Raw genomic sequence first — 13,777 nt, forward strand, 5'->3', positions numbered from 1 at the left:
CAATTTTTGCATATATATGAATGGCCTTGATGTTAATCCTTTGTACTCTGCTGATGCCCTAATATGTATGGGTGAAAGCGCTAAGTACTTTTTTACTTTTTATGTTTGTGGAATTAAATGGTTGATGCAGTTCACTGTGTGGTTTTTTGTTATCTTACTAGTTTCATTTCATTTTTGTTGGTTCACCCATACCACTCAGTGGCTGCTTCTACTGGTTTTATTTCAGGTTTTTTTTATGTTTCTAGATTTGATTTTATTATTGATTTTGTTTTTTCGGCCATTCTAGTTTGCTTTACACAGTTCACTTCTTTTTACGTGAATTTATTTATACACGTTGTCACTACGCTTATAGCATGGAACAGTTGCTTATGCAGCACTTGGAATTAACTCAATGCCTTTTAAAAACATTACAGGAAATGGGAGAGAAAAACTTTAATGAAGCAGACGCTTTGATCACTGAATCACAGGAGCATTTACTTACGTTGCACTCTACCCCCAACACTAGCTTTCACAAACCGTCAGCTAGTAATGGTTCAGGGAGCTTGAGAGGAGGTGACGCCAATACAGGAAGTGCCAGAGTTACAGGTGCATTACCCAGAATGGCTCAGAACACTAGGGACGGTCGTGGTGAGAGAGGCGAGACTATAGTTGGCGTTTCTACTAACAAGGACTATAATTTTACGGATTTAAAAGGTTTTTTGACTGCTCCGACCTTTACAAACGTGCTACATATGAACACTAAGGATATGGGTAGTTTAAATCAACAATTTAAGCAGTTTGAAAGGGTTTTAAGAACATTCAAATCACTGCAGATGGACAACGTGTATTTGGAAAGGTCACTGGAATTGGGACAAGTTCCTAAAGGACTTCGTATTTTCAAACTACCATATGGTTTTACAGAAGGTACTGTGTTTTTGGATCAATTGTTGGAACTGTTTGATAAAACTGGTTTGGATTTGGTTAAGCTTATTATTCGTAATAACAATTCCAAGCTGACAGTCCTGTCTGAACAATTAGCGGTACTTGATAAGAGTATTAAACAGGACTTGTTGTTTGAGCACAATAAATTTTGCTTGGAACAGATTTTTAAGGACATGGACAAGTTTACCAGTAAAGGTTTAGATATTAAAAATGATAAGTTACAAAGAGACTCTATTGATTATAAGAATAATAAAGTTTTTTCTCATTTTAAACAATACAAAAATATGAAATATAATAGTAAATCAGTAGATAGAGAGGTTTATGGTAGAGGTGACTTGGCTATGGTTAATAATGATGAACATATAGATATTCATAGAAATAGGAATAATGACAATTTTGCAAATTCTGATTATGACGAAGGACAGCTTGATTTTTTTAGAAGAACCGACTCTAAGAAAGTCGGAGAGACTACACAACAGATACGGTACACAACAGAACAGGCATTACAGAAATACATCACACAGGAACAATGCATGGCACAAATAGGTGCATTTGAGTTAAGTGATGGTAATATTCCATATGATTCTTTTGTTTGTGGTTACAGTATTAGTATTAATGTTTCAGGCAATGATATTAGCACTACAAATTTTGAAGTACCTGATGACAGAAGAAATAACCAGACCTTCGAGAATCCATACGATATTAATGATGTTTTCATTGTTACAGAAGGTGGTTTTAGTTTGTAAAATTACACTGATAAACATTTCGGTAAGGAGTTTTTAGCCCTTTTTAAAATAGATTTTAGCTTTGTACCATCTTTTAAATTAGATATTGGCAACATTTTAATTAATTTAAAGCTTTATACTAGATTACTTAATTTAAAAGTGTTTTTTTCAAATAATAACAATGACTGTTTTAGTGATACAGCCCATTTGACACTGAAGCGTAGTAGTACATTCATTCCACCAGGTAATCCCATGATTCATATTTTTAAAAAATTATGTGAGATTCAGTTCAGAAAAGATTTGAAGAAAGAAAATGATATGGCTGAGAATCTCACATCTGCTGAAAAATGTTGTCTTAAAGAAATTACTACCTCTGACAATTTTAGAGTTATGAAACCAGACAAGGGAGGTGGTGTGGTAATAATGACTAATACAGATTATTACAATACAATGACCATCATGTTGAATGATACTAATACATATGAAAAAGTGACAAAATATGAGATGTCAAGGGCCTATATGAAAGTGGATTGGTTACTATACGAATATTTGATGGAAGGAATTTTAACTAAAGATGAATACTGTTATCTAAGTGTTGAATTTCCAATTACTCCAACTGTTTTTGGTATCCCAAAGATACACAAGGATGTGTACAATCCACCTTTCAGGCCTATTGCTTCTGCAAGAGGTTCAAAAACTGTGGCCTTGGCATCTTTTATTGATGTTATTTGCAAAGATACTCTTGCTAAATTACCACACATTTTAAGGGAGTCCTGGCATTGCCTGGATTTAATTAGACAAAATAATGCCATGACTACTTCCGACTTGATTATGGCTACTATTGATGTGGTCAATTTATTTTCAGTTATTCCTCACAAGCAGGGTCTTGAAATGTTTGAGGCTAGTTTATTGAGTTATAGTGGCATGAATGTCACTAAATGCCGCCTTTTAACTGAATTAATGGAAATTGTGTTGGAAAATAATTTTATTTATATTAATGGTGAATTCTATAGACAAAGTACTGGTGTTGCAATGGGCGCCAGATGTGCTCCTATTTATGCAAATTTGGTGCTAGCTAAATGGGAATTTGACTCAGTGTTTACATCTGCTTATTGGCATAAGGTATCCCTGTATTTGCATTATTTGGATGATATTATTATATTTTGGACAGGTGAAAAGGCTGAGTTGATTGAATTCATTGAATATTTGGGTAGGACATCTGATTTTCTTAAGTTTACTAGTAACATTCAAGACAAACAATGTGAATTTCTTGATCTTATTTTGTCCCATGATGACGATGGTTTTCATTCCAACATTTTTAGGAGGAAAACCTTTTCTAATTCTTTTTTGCATTTTAACAGTTGTCATCCTTTTTATCAAAAAAGAAATTTGATTAAGGGGCAAATGGTTAGATTATCAAGAATTATTAGTGATGATAATTATTTATTTATTTATTTATTTATTTATTTATTTATTTATTTATTTAAATTTGTTGACTGGGAGTGTCCGACTGGACGTGGGTCCATTTTCAGCGGAGGCCTGGGGAGAAAAGCTCCACAGTAAAATAAACAGACAGTAGTTACATTGGATTACATAGTGATTAACAATTTAACATAGAAATTACTTACAACATATTTACAGATGAAGAAAATAGTACATCAGTAGACAACTAGAATCTTTATCTGTGAAGTACATAACAGGCATTAACAAATGTAACAATGAGAAGTTCCTGCTGTATAATAAGTACTAGGCTTATGAGCATCTGAGCTTGCTATCATCAAGGTAGTTAGTGGAGGTGAAAGAAAGGTAGTAGTTGGATGGGGTGGATGATATTAGAGTGGGAGTTGCAAGGGCATAGCCAGCATGTTTTTAGGTGCGCTTTTAATAAAGTTTTGAAGTTGGTGCATGATGGTACGGAGGTAATTGTGGGTGGGAGTGAGTTCCATAATTTGGCTATGGCGCAAGAGAATAGTGCTTCACCAGCAGAGTTATTGGCTTTAGTGATCTGCAAGTGATTTTTGTTGCTGGATCTTAGTGGTCTGGTGGTGCGATAGCGTTGGAGTAGATTCTGGAGGGATGGGACATTTAGTGGATGGTTTACTAGTTTGTGGGTGAGTGAGAGTTGATACCACTGAAGGAGGTGAGGCAGTTCAAGCCAGCCCAGTTCAGCAAGTGAGAGACAGTGGTGACTACGGTAAGATGCCCCTGTGGCGAATTTTGCGATTTTGTTGTAGCAGGTCTCTAGCTTGTTTAGATCACATTGCCTTAGGTTGGTATATACTGGAGAGGCATAAAGTAGGGTGGAGATAAGGTGGGAATTTGCTATTGAAATCTTTGCTGCTTTGGTGAGAAATTGTTTATTTCTGTATAATGCTCCTAGTTTTTTGTGGACTTTTTTTATGGTCATGGATATGTGAATGTCAAATTTAATTTATTGTCTATTTCCACTCCTAGCAATTTGGTGTGTTCAGTTGGATATATAGTGGTGTTGTCTTTTGCTGTGATGTTAAAGTGAGAGTTGTTTTGAGTATGTTTGGTGGGTTGGAAGATGAGTAGTTTAGTTTTGTTTGGGTTGAGCATTAATTGGGCATCGGATAACCATGTTTCAACAGAGGAAAAGGCTTCCTGTGTGACTTTTTGCAGTTTGGGTAGGGACTGGGCTGAGCAGATGATGGTAGAGTCATCTGCGTATTGGATGAGTGTGCCATGTTTGGTGGCAGAGGCTAGATTATTGGTGTAAACAGAGAAAAGTAGGGGTCCAAGGATGGATCCTTGGGGAACCCCTATGGAGACAGGTAGTTGGGGAGATATGTCATTCTGCCATACAACGGATTGTTGGCGGTCAGACAGGTAACTCTGAAACCAGTTGGTGACTGATTGTGAGAAGGATAGGTTATTGAGGACAGAGATAAGTTGTTTGTGTGGGACCATGTCAAATGCTTTAGATAGGTCTAGGAAAGTAGCAGAGGAGAGATAGCCATTGTTTTTATGCTGAAGAATAGTGTTTGTAAAGGAGAGTAAGGCAGTGGTGGTGCTATGGTTTGGTCGGAAACCATGCTGAGTACTGGAAAGGAGGTTGTTAGTAAGGAGGTAGTGTGAGACCTGAGAGTGTATGCATCTCTCTAGTATTTTGGAGAGTGGAGAGAGAATAGCTATGGGGCGGTAATTGGTTAGTTCTGCAGAGGGTCCGCCTTTGTGTAGGGGAATTATATGTGAGACTTTCCACAATGTGGGAACGTAACTTTCTGACAGAGATCGGTTAATCAAGATGAATACTGGGTAGGCCAGAGCATCAGCTGCGATTTGTAGGTATTCACTTGGGAGGTTGTCTGTTGCTAAGTTGGTGGGTTTAAGGTTAGTTAAAAGTTTTTTTATGTTGGAGGTAGGTACAGGAGAAAAAGGCAGTGGGGAGATTACTAGTTGAAGGTGTGGGTTGGAGGGGCGGGGGGTTGTGATATAATAATATTCAAACAAGAATTCAAATAATATATTCAAACAAGAAATTGAAATACTGTCCAATATGTTTCTAGACCAAGGATACCCCAATGACTTAATTGGTACTATCAAAAGGGATATTTATATTAATAGGACCATAGTTTATAGACCCATTATCAAATATGGGTGTGACAATTTGTCCAAGGCCAATTCCAGTTTGCCTAGATATGATTCATTTATTTTGCCATATAATGATACATCACATTACATAGCTAACATCATTAAGGAGACATGGACAAGTGTTTTTATAAACAACGCTGATTTATCTAAGATATTAGGATGTCAGCCTAAAATTACATTTAGTAGAGGGAGAAACTTAAAGGACATCTACGAGTCTAATGTTAACAGGAATTTATATAAAACATCTAAAATGAGTAAATGTGGTACTTGTCACACTTGTAAATACATTAATGATGGTCCCTATGTTGCAATACAGGGTTACAGTAAGACCATTAGATGCCCTGGATATTGTAATTGCAACACGAAGATGGTGATATATCTGGCAACTTGTTCAACATGCTCTGCATTTTATGTTGGTAAAACCATTAGGAAGTTAAGAGAACGCATAGTTGAGCATGCTAGAGATATCAAGAAACATAAGACTATGAGTTCCTTAATATGTATGGGTGAAAGCACTAAGTACTTTTTTACTTTTTATGTTTGTGGAATAAAACGGTTGATGCAGTTCACTGTGTGGTTTTTGTTATCTTACACAGCCCGAGATGTTGTCTGGTCCCATGGATGCTGTTTTCTTAGCTCTGGAGAATGTGTTTTTTACCTGTGTGGCCATTATTACTGGAATCTGGCAATCTTTCGGTATTGATATAGGCCCTTTAGGGGGAGGGAGGGGGGGCGCATTTGGCACTGAATCGATCTGCCAGGATACTGGCAATATCCTTGGGATCAGTATATTTAATGCCATCCTGTTGTAACTCAGAGCAGATCTGAGCATTGCCATTTAGATTCCTGACATAGCTATGGAATGGCTTGCAGTTGTCTTTGGAATCTTTGGCTATATTATGTTCGTAACTAGCTTTGGAGGATTTTATGAGGGATCTCAGCTTCTAACTGTGGCTGGTAAGGGAGTATTTTGCATCCTGGTAATTTCCTCTTTTCTGCAACAGTTTCTTCCTTTTGTTGTAAAGTTGGTTTGTGGCAGGGGACTGCCACATTGGCTTCCTTTTCTTGGTGGGGAGCATCTTGGTTCTATTTGGGATGACACAATTCATGCACGGGTGGATGTGCTCGTATAGTGCCTTAGTGTAGGATTCAGCATTCAACCTATCAGTTCCCGTCTCCATGGGTGTCATGACATTTGTCACGTCTGACATGTGTAGCATGAAGTTGGCTTTGGAGACATGTTTTGCAGAGGTTACCTTACTGGGGTGTGGGGGAGGGATGTGGATGTTTAGGGTGATTAGCTTATGAGTAGACCTGACCACAGATGGGGTGACCATAGGTGTGGAGCATTGATTTCCCATGTTGGTAATGACCAGGTCTAGGATATTGGAGCCCCTGGTGGGACAATGGGTTACTTGATCCAGGGCATTGGGAATTATGATTTCCAAGAACCGCTGGGCAAATGTGTTGGTATACAAGTAGTTTTCCCAGCTAATGGCAGGGTAGTTGATGTCACCCAGTGTTAGGGCATTTGGTTGTATCATAATATTTTTCATTATGTTTAGGAAGGTGTAGTGGGAATCTTGGGGCATGGTGGGGAATCTGTAGCAAGCTATACCGTTTGGATTGCAGTCTTACCTAGTGTTGGTTGCACCGGGAGAATTTCAGATGCATTGTGTTGGGCAAGTAGCCTGGTGGTGTGAATATCCTTGGCAAATATGGACACTCCTCCACCTTTAGTGTTTTGGTCCTGGTTTGGTGGCCGACAGGTATGGTAAGAGCTGTACCTGGTATTGCAGGGGGTGCTCTCTGGAGCCTTAGATCAGGTCTCTGTTACTGCAGAGATATCAATGCTCTCCATTTTTAGGTTCATAGGTTCATACTAGGCTATCTGCCCTAGGGCATTTATAAGCCTAGCCAGAGTGTATGTGGCTTACACCACCCCTTAGGATGAGAATACTATGCCCTTTTAGGGTTTAGTTTACTATGCCTCTGTCTAGTAGTGACACAGAGATGACCCCCGGGGTAAACCTACGATCTCCCATCCACTCATCGAGATTTCTCTTGAATAGAGTCAGTGAGGGGCTCTGCCTAACATGGACTGGGATTCTGTTCCAGAGTGTAGGGAGCCTCTGGGTTATGAATCTGTCCCTCCAGCACATTCTATTTATTTCTGTGTTGAGGTTTAAGTCACTTGTTCTCGTGGCTCTGATGGATCTGGATTTTTTGAGGTGGAGCATGTCCATTAATTCAGGATTGGACATGGCCTTGTACGTCAGGCACAGATCACCTCTGAGTAGGCGGTGTGCGACTGAATAGAGCTGGAGTTTTTTCAGTCGGGCAGCATATGACATATGTTTAAGACCCTTTATCCTCTTGGTGAGGAACTTTTGGGGTCTTTCCAACTGCTGCAGGTGTCGGGTGAGATACATCCCAAACGGGGCATTGTACTCAATCATTGGCCTGATAAGAGAAGAGTACAGGGGCACAATGACCTCTCTTGATCTAGATGTGAAACCCTTCATGATAAGGTGGGCAATATAGAAGGTCTTCCTAACCACTTTGGCAATGTGAGTGTCAAATGAGAGGTTACTGTCAACCCGGGTCCCTAGGTCCCTGATTACCTCTTCTGTACTTAATGGATTACCGCCTATGTGGTAATTTGTCAGTACCTTGTTTTTCCCAAAGGGTATGACTATACATTTTTTGGCGTTCAGCTTAAGGCCATGGCTGTGGCACCAATTATCCGTTTCTATGAGGCCTCTCTGAAGGATGTTTGTGTCCGCTGGAGTATCAATTATGGCGCCCAGTTTGCAGTCATCTGTGAACTTTGTCAGCCACAATCCTCCTATGTTTGCCTGTACCTCGGAAAAATAAATGCCGAACAAGAGGGGTCCCACGACTGAGCCCTGTGGGACACCGCTTGTGACTGTGCCTAGTGACTGTGAATGGCCACAAAAGCATTGATCTCTACAAACACATAGATTCACAGTTGCCATGTCTGGGATTAGAACTCCTAACTAACTAGTAAATCACACTACAGCATTACACAGTTATAGCACATGCCACAGAGCTTATTGGGCTACTCCTTCCCCAAAGGTGTATTTCAAAGTAAATTACATCAGCAGCCCTGCCAAAGTAGGGCAATGGAAATTGTAGTGACTGTGAATGGCCTTAAAAGCCTTGATCCCTACACAGAAAAACAAACACACAAAGTCTTACAGTTGCCATGTCTGGGATTAGAACTCCTACCTAGCTACTACATTAGACTACAACATTACACAGTTATAGGACGTGCCACAGAGCTTACTGAGCTACTTCATCTCCAAAGGTGTATTTCAAAGTGAATAATATCAGCAGCCCTGCCAAAGTAGGGCTATGGAAATTGTAGTGACTGTAAATGGCCTCAAAAGCATTGATCCCCACACAGGCAAACACACACACACAAAGTTATACAGTTGCCATGTCTGACATTAGAACTCCTACCTAATTAGTAAATCACACTACAGCATTATGCAGTTATTGGACATGCCACTGAGCTTACCAGGCTACTTCTTCCCCAAAGGTGTATTTGAAAGTGAATGACATCAGCAGCCTTGCCAAAGTGGGGCAATGGAAATTGTAGCGACTGTGAATGGCCTCAAAAGCATTGATCCCTACACAGACAGACACACAAAGTTCTACAATTGGCATATCTGGGATTAGAACTCCAACCTCACTAGTACATCACACTACAACATTACGCAGTTATGGGATGTGCTATGGAGCCTATTGGGCTACTTCTTCCCCAAAGGTATATTTCAAGGTGAATGACATCAGCATGCTTGCCAAAGTATGGTAATGGGGAGTGTAGTGATTGTGAATGGCCACAAAAGCATTGATTCCTACACACACAACCAACCAACCACACACACAGAGTCTCATAGTTACCCTGTCTGGGACTAGAAGTCCTACCTAACAAGTACATCGCACTATAGCATTACACAGTTATAGCATGCACCACAGAGCTTATAGGGCTACTCCTTCACCAAAGGTGTATTTCAAGGTGAATGACATCAGCAGGCTTGCCAAAGTAGGGCAATGGGGAGTGCAGTATGTGGGCATGGGCCATAAACCATTCATCTGGAAGCATCAGTCAGGCACACACAGGTTTAAATTTAACAGGTATGTGTAAACAACTGCTAGATGAATAATGACTTGTTCAGTCATGGTACACAGTTATCACAAGCAACACAGACACTATATGCTGAGGGATACCAGAGGCAAATGCCTACAGTGATTGACATTTGCATATAATTTGGTTTTAGCTAATTGGATGTGTGCTGGGTGGGACAGACCTAATGATGGGGGGCTCTTTGTCACTGTCTGTCACTCTCTTCACCACATCTATGTATGTGTACATTTGGCCTATTATAGTGTGTTGTCCTTGTATATATGTGTGTATTCCTATGTAATGTGTGTGCAAAGTATGACTGGTGTGCAATGTGGAGTGTGTGCACAAACATCTGTGACTGTCAGATATGTATAGTCCACTGCTGTTGCCAGACATGGGCTTCATTTCTTAATTGTGGGAGCATGCCCAGTATGACCTTCTGTATTGAATGTGCAAATCCATTCCAGGTAGGTTGTACTCCAGTGCAGGCTTTTGTGTTCTACACCTACAGCTAGCAACCTATTTTTGTGGGATATCTGTAGATTGGTTGACAATATGGGGTCAAAATGGGCAAAGGATAGTGGGTTACTGTAGGTAATTGTGTCTGTGCTGCTTCTGCTACATAGTTTTGGTGTTAGCAGAAATATTCAGACATATGTACTGTTTTACACTGTGATGTTTTATGTCATCAACTACTGTCAGGTATACATATTTGCTTGAAGTAATTCCCTGGAGAATACAGGGTGAATGAAGCTGTGTCCAGTATTGTGGTCTGCAGCCTACATATTCTTGCACAATCATGCCATTCTGCAAGGGGAAGCTGTAGAAACTTGCTGATGAGTCTGTGTAAATGGTTCAGCACCTTGGTACAGTGGTGGCTGAGGATCCCATGCTTGTACATCCATCGACGTGACAGTATGACCATATCCTGCTGTGGCCATACCTCACAGCTGTACAGATTCACGCAGGTTACCCAGAGGCAGGGGTCATATTTCTAGTCATTACCCCTTCACATTGTGGTTTACAAGCAGGTTTGTAGCCACCCATTCCTGTGTTTACAGCCAGGGGCAGCATGTTCACATGGCTGAGTTTCAGACTTCACACACTCCATGGCATCCATGCTCCTACCCCCCCTCTGTTATTCTATCCTCTTCCAAACATTATGCAAACATTATCTGATAAGTTCCCTGTAGTTATCACTTCATCCCAACAGTATCTTGGGGTTTGTCCACAGTTCATGCAGTAAGACATGGTGGACATGTTACAGGGATTTGTCGACATGGCCTTGCATTTGGGTTCTGTGGACTGTGTTATGTTATTTGGGAGTCCATAAGATGCATTGGCAGAGCGGGTGAGACACAGGAGTTTGACAGAGGACTGTAGGGCATTTGGTAGTGATGTAGGCCATCTATAGCAGGCTGTTGCATTGTGTCACTCCTAGAGTCCCAGGCTGCAAGCCACTATATTCCCCTGGGGTGACAGGGTAGGTGTGCAAGGTGTTAATGTCAATAATTTCTGTCATTATTGATCCAGTGGTGTGGATGCTGGCAGGGTGCTGCTTACAGCTAGGGACACACCTGCATGGGACACTTCTTCAGCATGCTACATTCTGTGGCTATTTCCATATGAAGGTGGGGGTCATGTTGTACTCATTCCCAACAGCAAGGATAAGACCTGTGAGGTACCTGTGGGTGATAGTGGGGTGAGCTGGGTGCATGTCTGCTATGGAAGCTACTTGCAGCTGACTCACAAATATACATGGGGCATTCCACTTATGCTGGCATGTGCAAGGACATCATCAGTTTCTCAATACTTCATACCTGTGACCTTTGTGGTCTGCCAGTGTTTGGCCAGACGACATTGGTATTCCATACTATGGACCCAACTAATGTGCTGCTAACCTGCACAATTCCAAAGGTGTGTCCATTTGACAGTAGCATTTTATACACTGTCTGTCTAGGGTACTTCCACCTGTGTACTGTTTGTATGTCTGGGCCCACATTCATGCCACGCCCATCTTTCAGATGGTGACAGATATTACATCCGAACAATTACTATGGCTTACTGCTGGAAAGTGTCTTGCTGGGATGCATTGTGTTTGGAACTGCAGTTGTGAGAACTTGGCCCTGTCATCGGCAGTACTGGCCAATAACCACCATGACAAAACCCACCTGCCTACATGCTGACCACTCTCACACAATATACAACACACACCAACCTAACACACACAGCCCTGCATATTGTACTCATGCTACAATCTATCCTGCTACTTTGGCCGGCTCAGGTAATCTGTACTCCACTGTTATTATACCTATATATACATGTTACTGTCAAATGGACACACCTTTGGAACTGTACATACAGGTTAGCAGCACATTAATTGAGTTCATAGTATGGAATAACAATGTCATCTGGCCAAGCACTAGCAGACTACAAAGGTCACAAGTATGAAGTATTCAGAAACGGATGATGTCCCTGCACACGCCAGCATAAGTGGAATGCCCCATATATATCTGTGAGTCAGCTGCAAGTAGCTTCCATAGCAGACATGCACCCAGCTCACCCCATCATATCCCTGTATACTATCCATCCCTCTACGCAAAGTAAAAATGTATTTTATTTAAAAGGCAAAGAATTATGGTTTACTGAAGTGAGTCTAGCAATACGGGGTTACCTTACAGAGTTTCCACTAGTGCTGAGTTGTATTAGCCTATTGATTGGTTCCAGCTGATTTTTACAACAAATAGTGTTATGTAATAAAGTAAACTTTAACCCTGACAACTTCATCTCAGCCCTAAAAGACTGCAACTGGACTCCACTAAAATACCTCAGACTTGATGATGCTGTCCAATTTTTCCACTCCACCTTCCTTAAAGTCCTAAACACCCATGCACCCACAAGATTTACTAGAGTTAAAGCCCAGTCCTCCCCATGGCTACAAAAAGCCACAAGATCAGAAATGAAAAACCGAGATAGAGCCTGCAATCACTGGTGCAAGACAAAAAAACCCACTGATAGAGAGAATTCTGCGAATTACGTCACAAAGTCAAAAAAATAATAAAACAGGACAAAATCCTATATTACCATTCTGCCCTGAACTCCAGCCAAAACAACCCTAAACAATTCTGGTCAGCCATCAACTCCATCCTCCACCCAGGAAAAGTAGGAACCCCTCCACCAAACAAAACAAACTCCTCTGAAAACATTGCCACCTCCTTCAACACTCACTTCACACAAACCATTCTGTCACTAGCAAAACAACACAACCCCTCTCCCCTACCCCCTCCAACTACACCTAGTAACCTGCCCACTGCATTTGCTTTCTCTCCTATCCCTACCTCCAACATAAAAAAACTCTTATCGAGACTAAAGCCCACAAAACTAGCAGCTGACAACCTCCCAGCTGAGTACCTTAAAATTGCATCTGAAGCCCTAGCCTACCCAGTTGCAATCCTGATTAACTGATCTTTATCTGAAAGCTATGTCCCTTCACAATGGAAAATATCCCACATTATCCCCCTCCACAAAGGTGGGCCCTCCACAGAATTCACCAATTACCGGCCCATAGCAATTCTGTCTCCTCTATCAAAAATACTTGAGAGATGCATTCACTCTCAAGTTCTAAACTACCTCCTTACAAACTACCTCCTATCTAACACACAACATGGTTTCCGACTATACCACAGCACAACCACTGCCTTATTTGCTTTCACTAATTCAATACTTCAACATAAAAACAATGGTTATTTCGCCTCTGCAACTTTCCTAGATCTATCTAAAGCATTCGACATGGTCTCTCATAAACAACTCATCACTGTCCTCAATACTCTATCCTTCTCTCAATCTGTCACAAACTGGTTCCAGAGCTACCTGACTGACCACCATCAATCCGTTGTTTGGCTCCCTGTCTCAATAGGTTTCCCCAAGGATCCATCCTTGGACCCTTACTCTTCTCCATATTCACTAATAATCTAGCCTCTGCTACCAAACAGGCCACTCTCATACAGTACACAGATGATTCCATCATCTGCTCAGCCCACTCCCTACCTGAACTTCAAAAGACCACACAGGAAGCCTTTTCCTCAGTTGAAACTTGGCTTTCAGATGCACAATTAATACTTAACCCAAACAAAACAAAACTCATCTTCCAACCCACCAAACACAATCTAAACACCCACCAATTTAATATTAAAGCCAATGACAACACCATTATCCTCCAACAGACCACACCAAACTACTTGGAGTTGAAATTGGCAATAACCTCAGGTTTGGCATCCACAACTTGTTAATCATAAAAAAGTACACAAAAAAACTAGGAGCTTTATACAGAAATAAGCAATTCCTCACCAAAAAAGCCAAGATT

Source organism: Protopterus annectens, chromosome 4.part1 (assembly GCF_019279795.1).
Source record: "Protopterus annectens isolate FY-2018-M chromosome 4.part1, PAN1.0, whole genome shotgun sequence".
Classification (NCBI taxonomy): Eukaryota; Metazoa; Chordata; order Ceratodontiformes; family Protopteridae; genus Protopterus; species Protopterus annectens.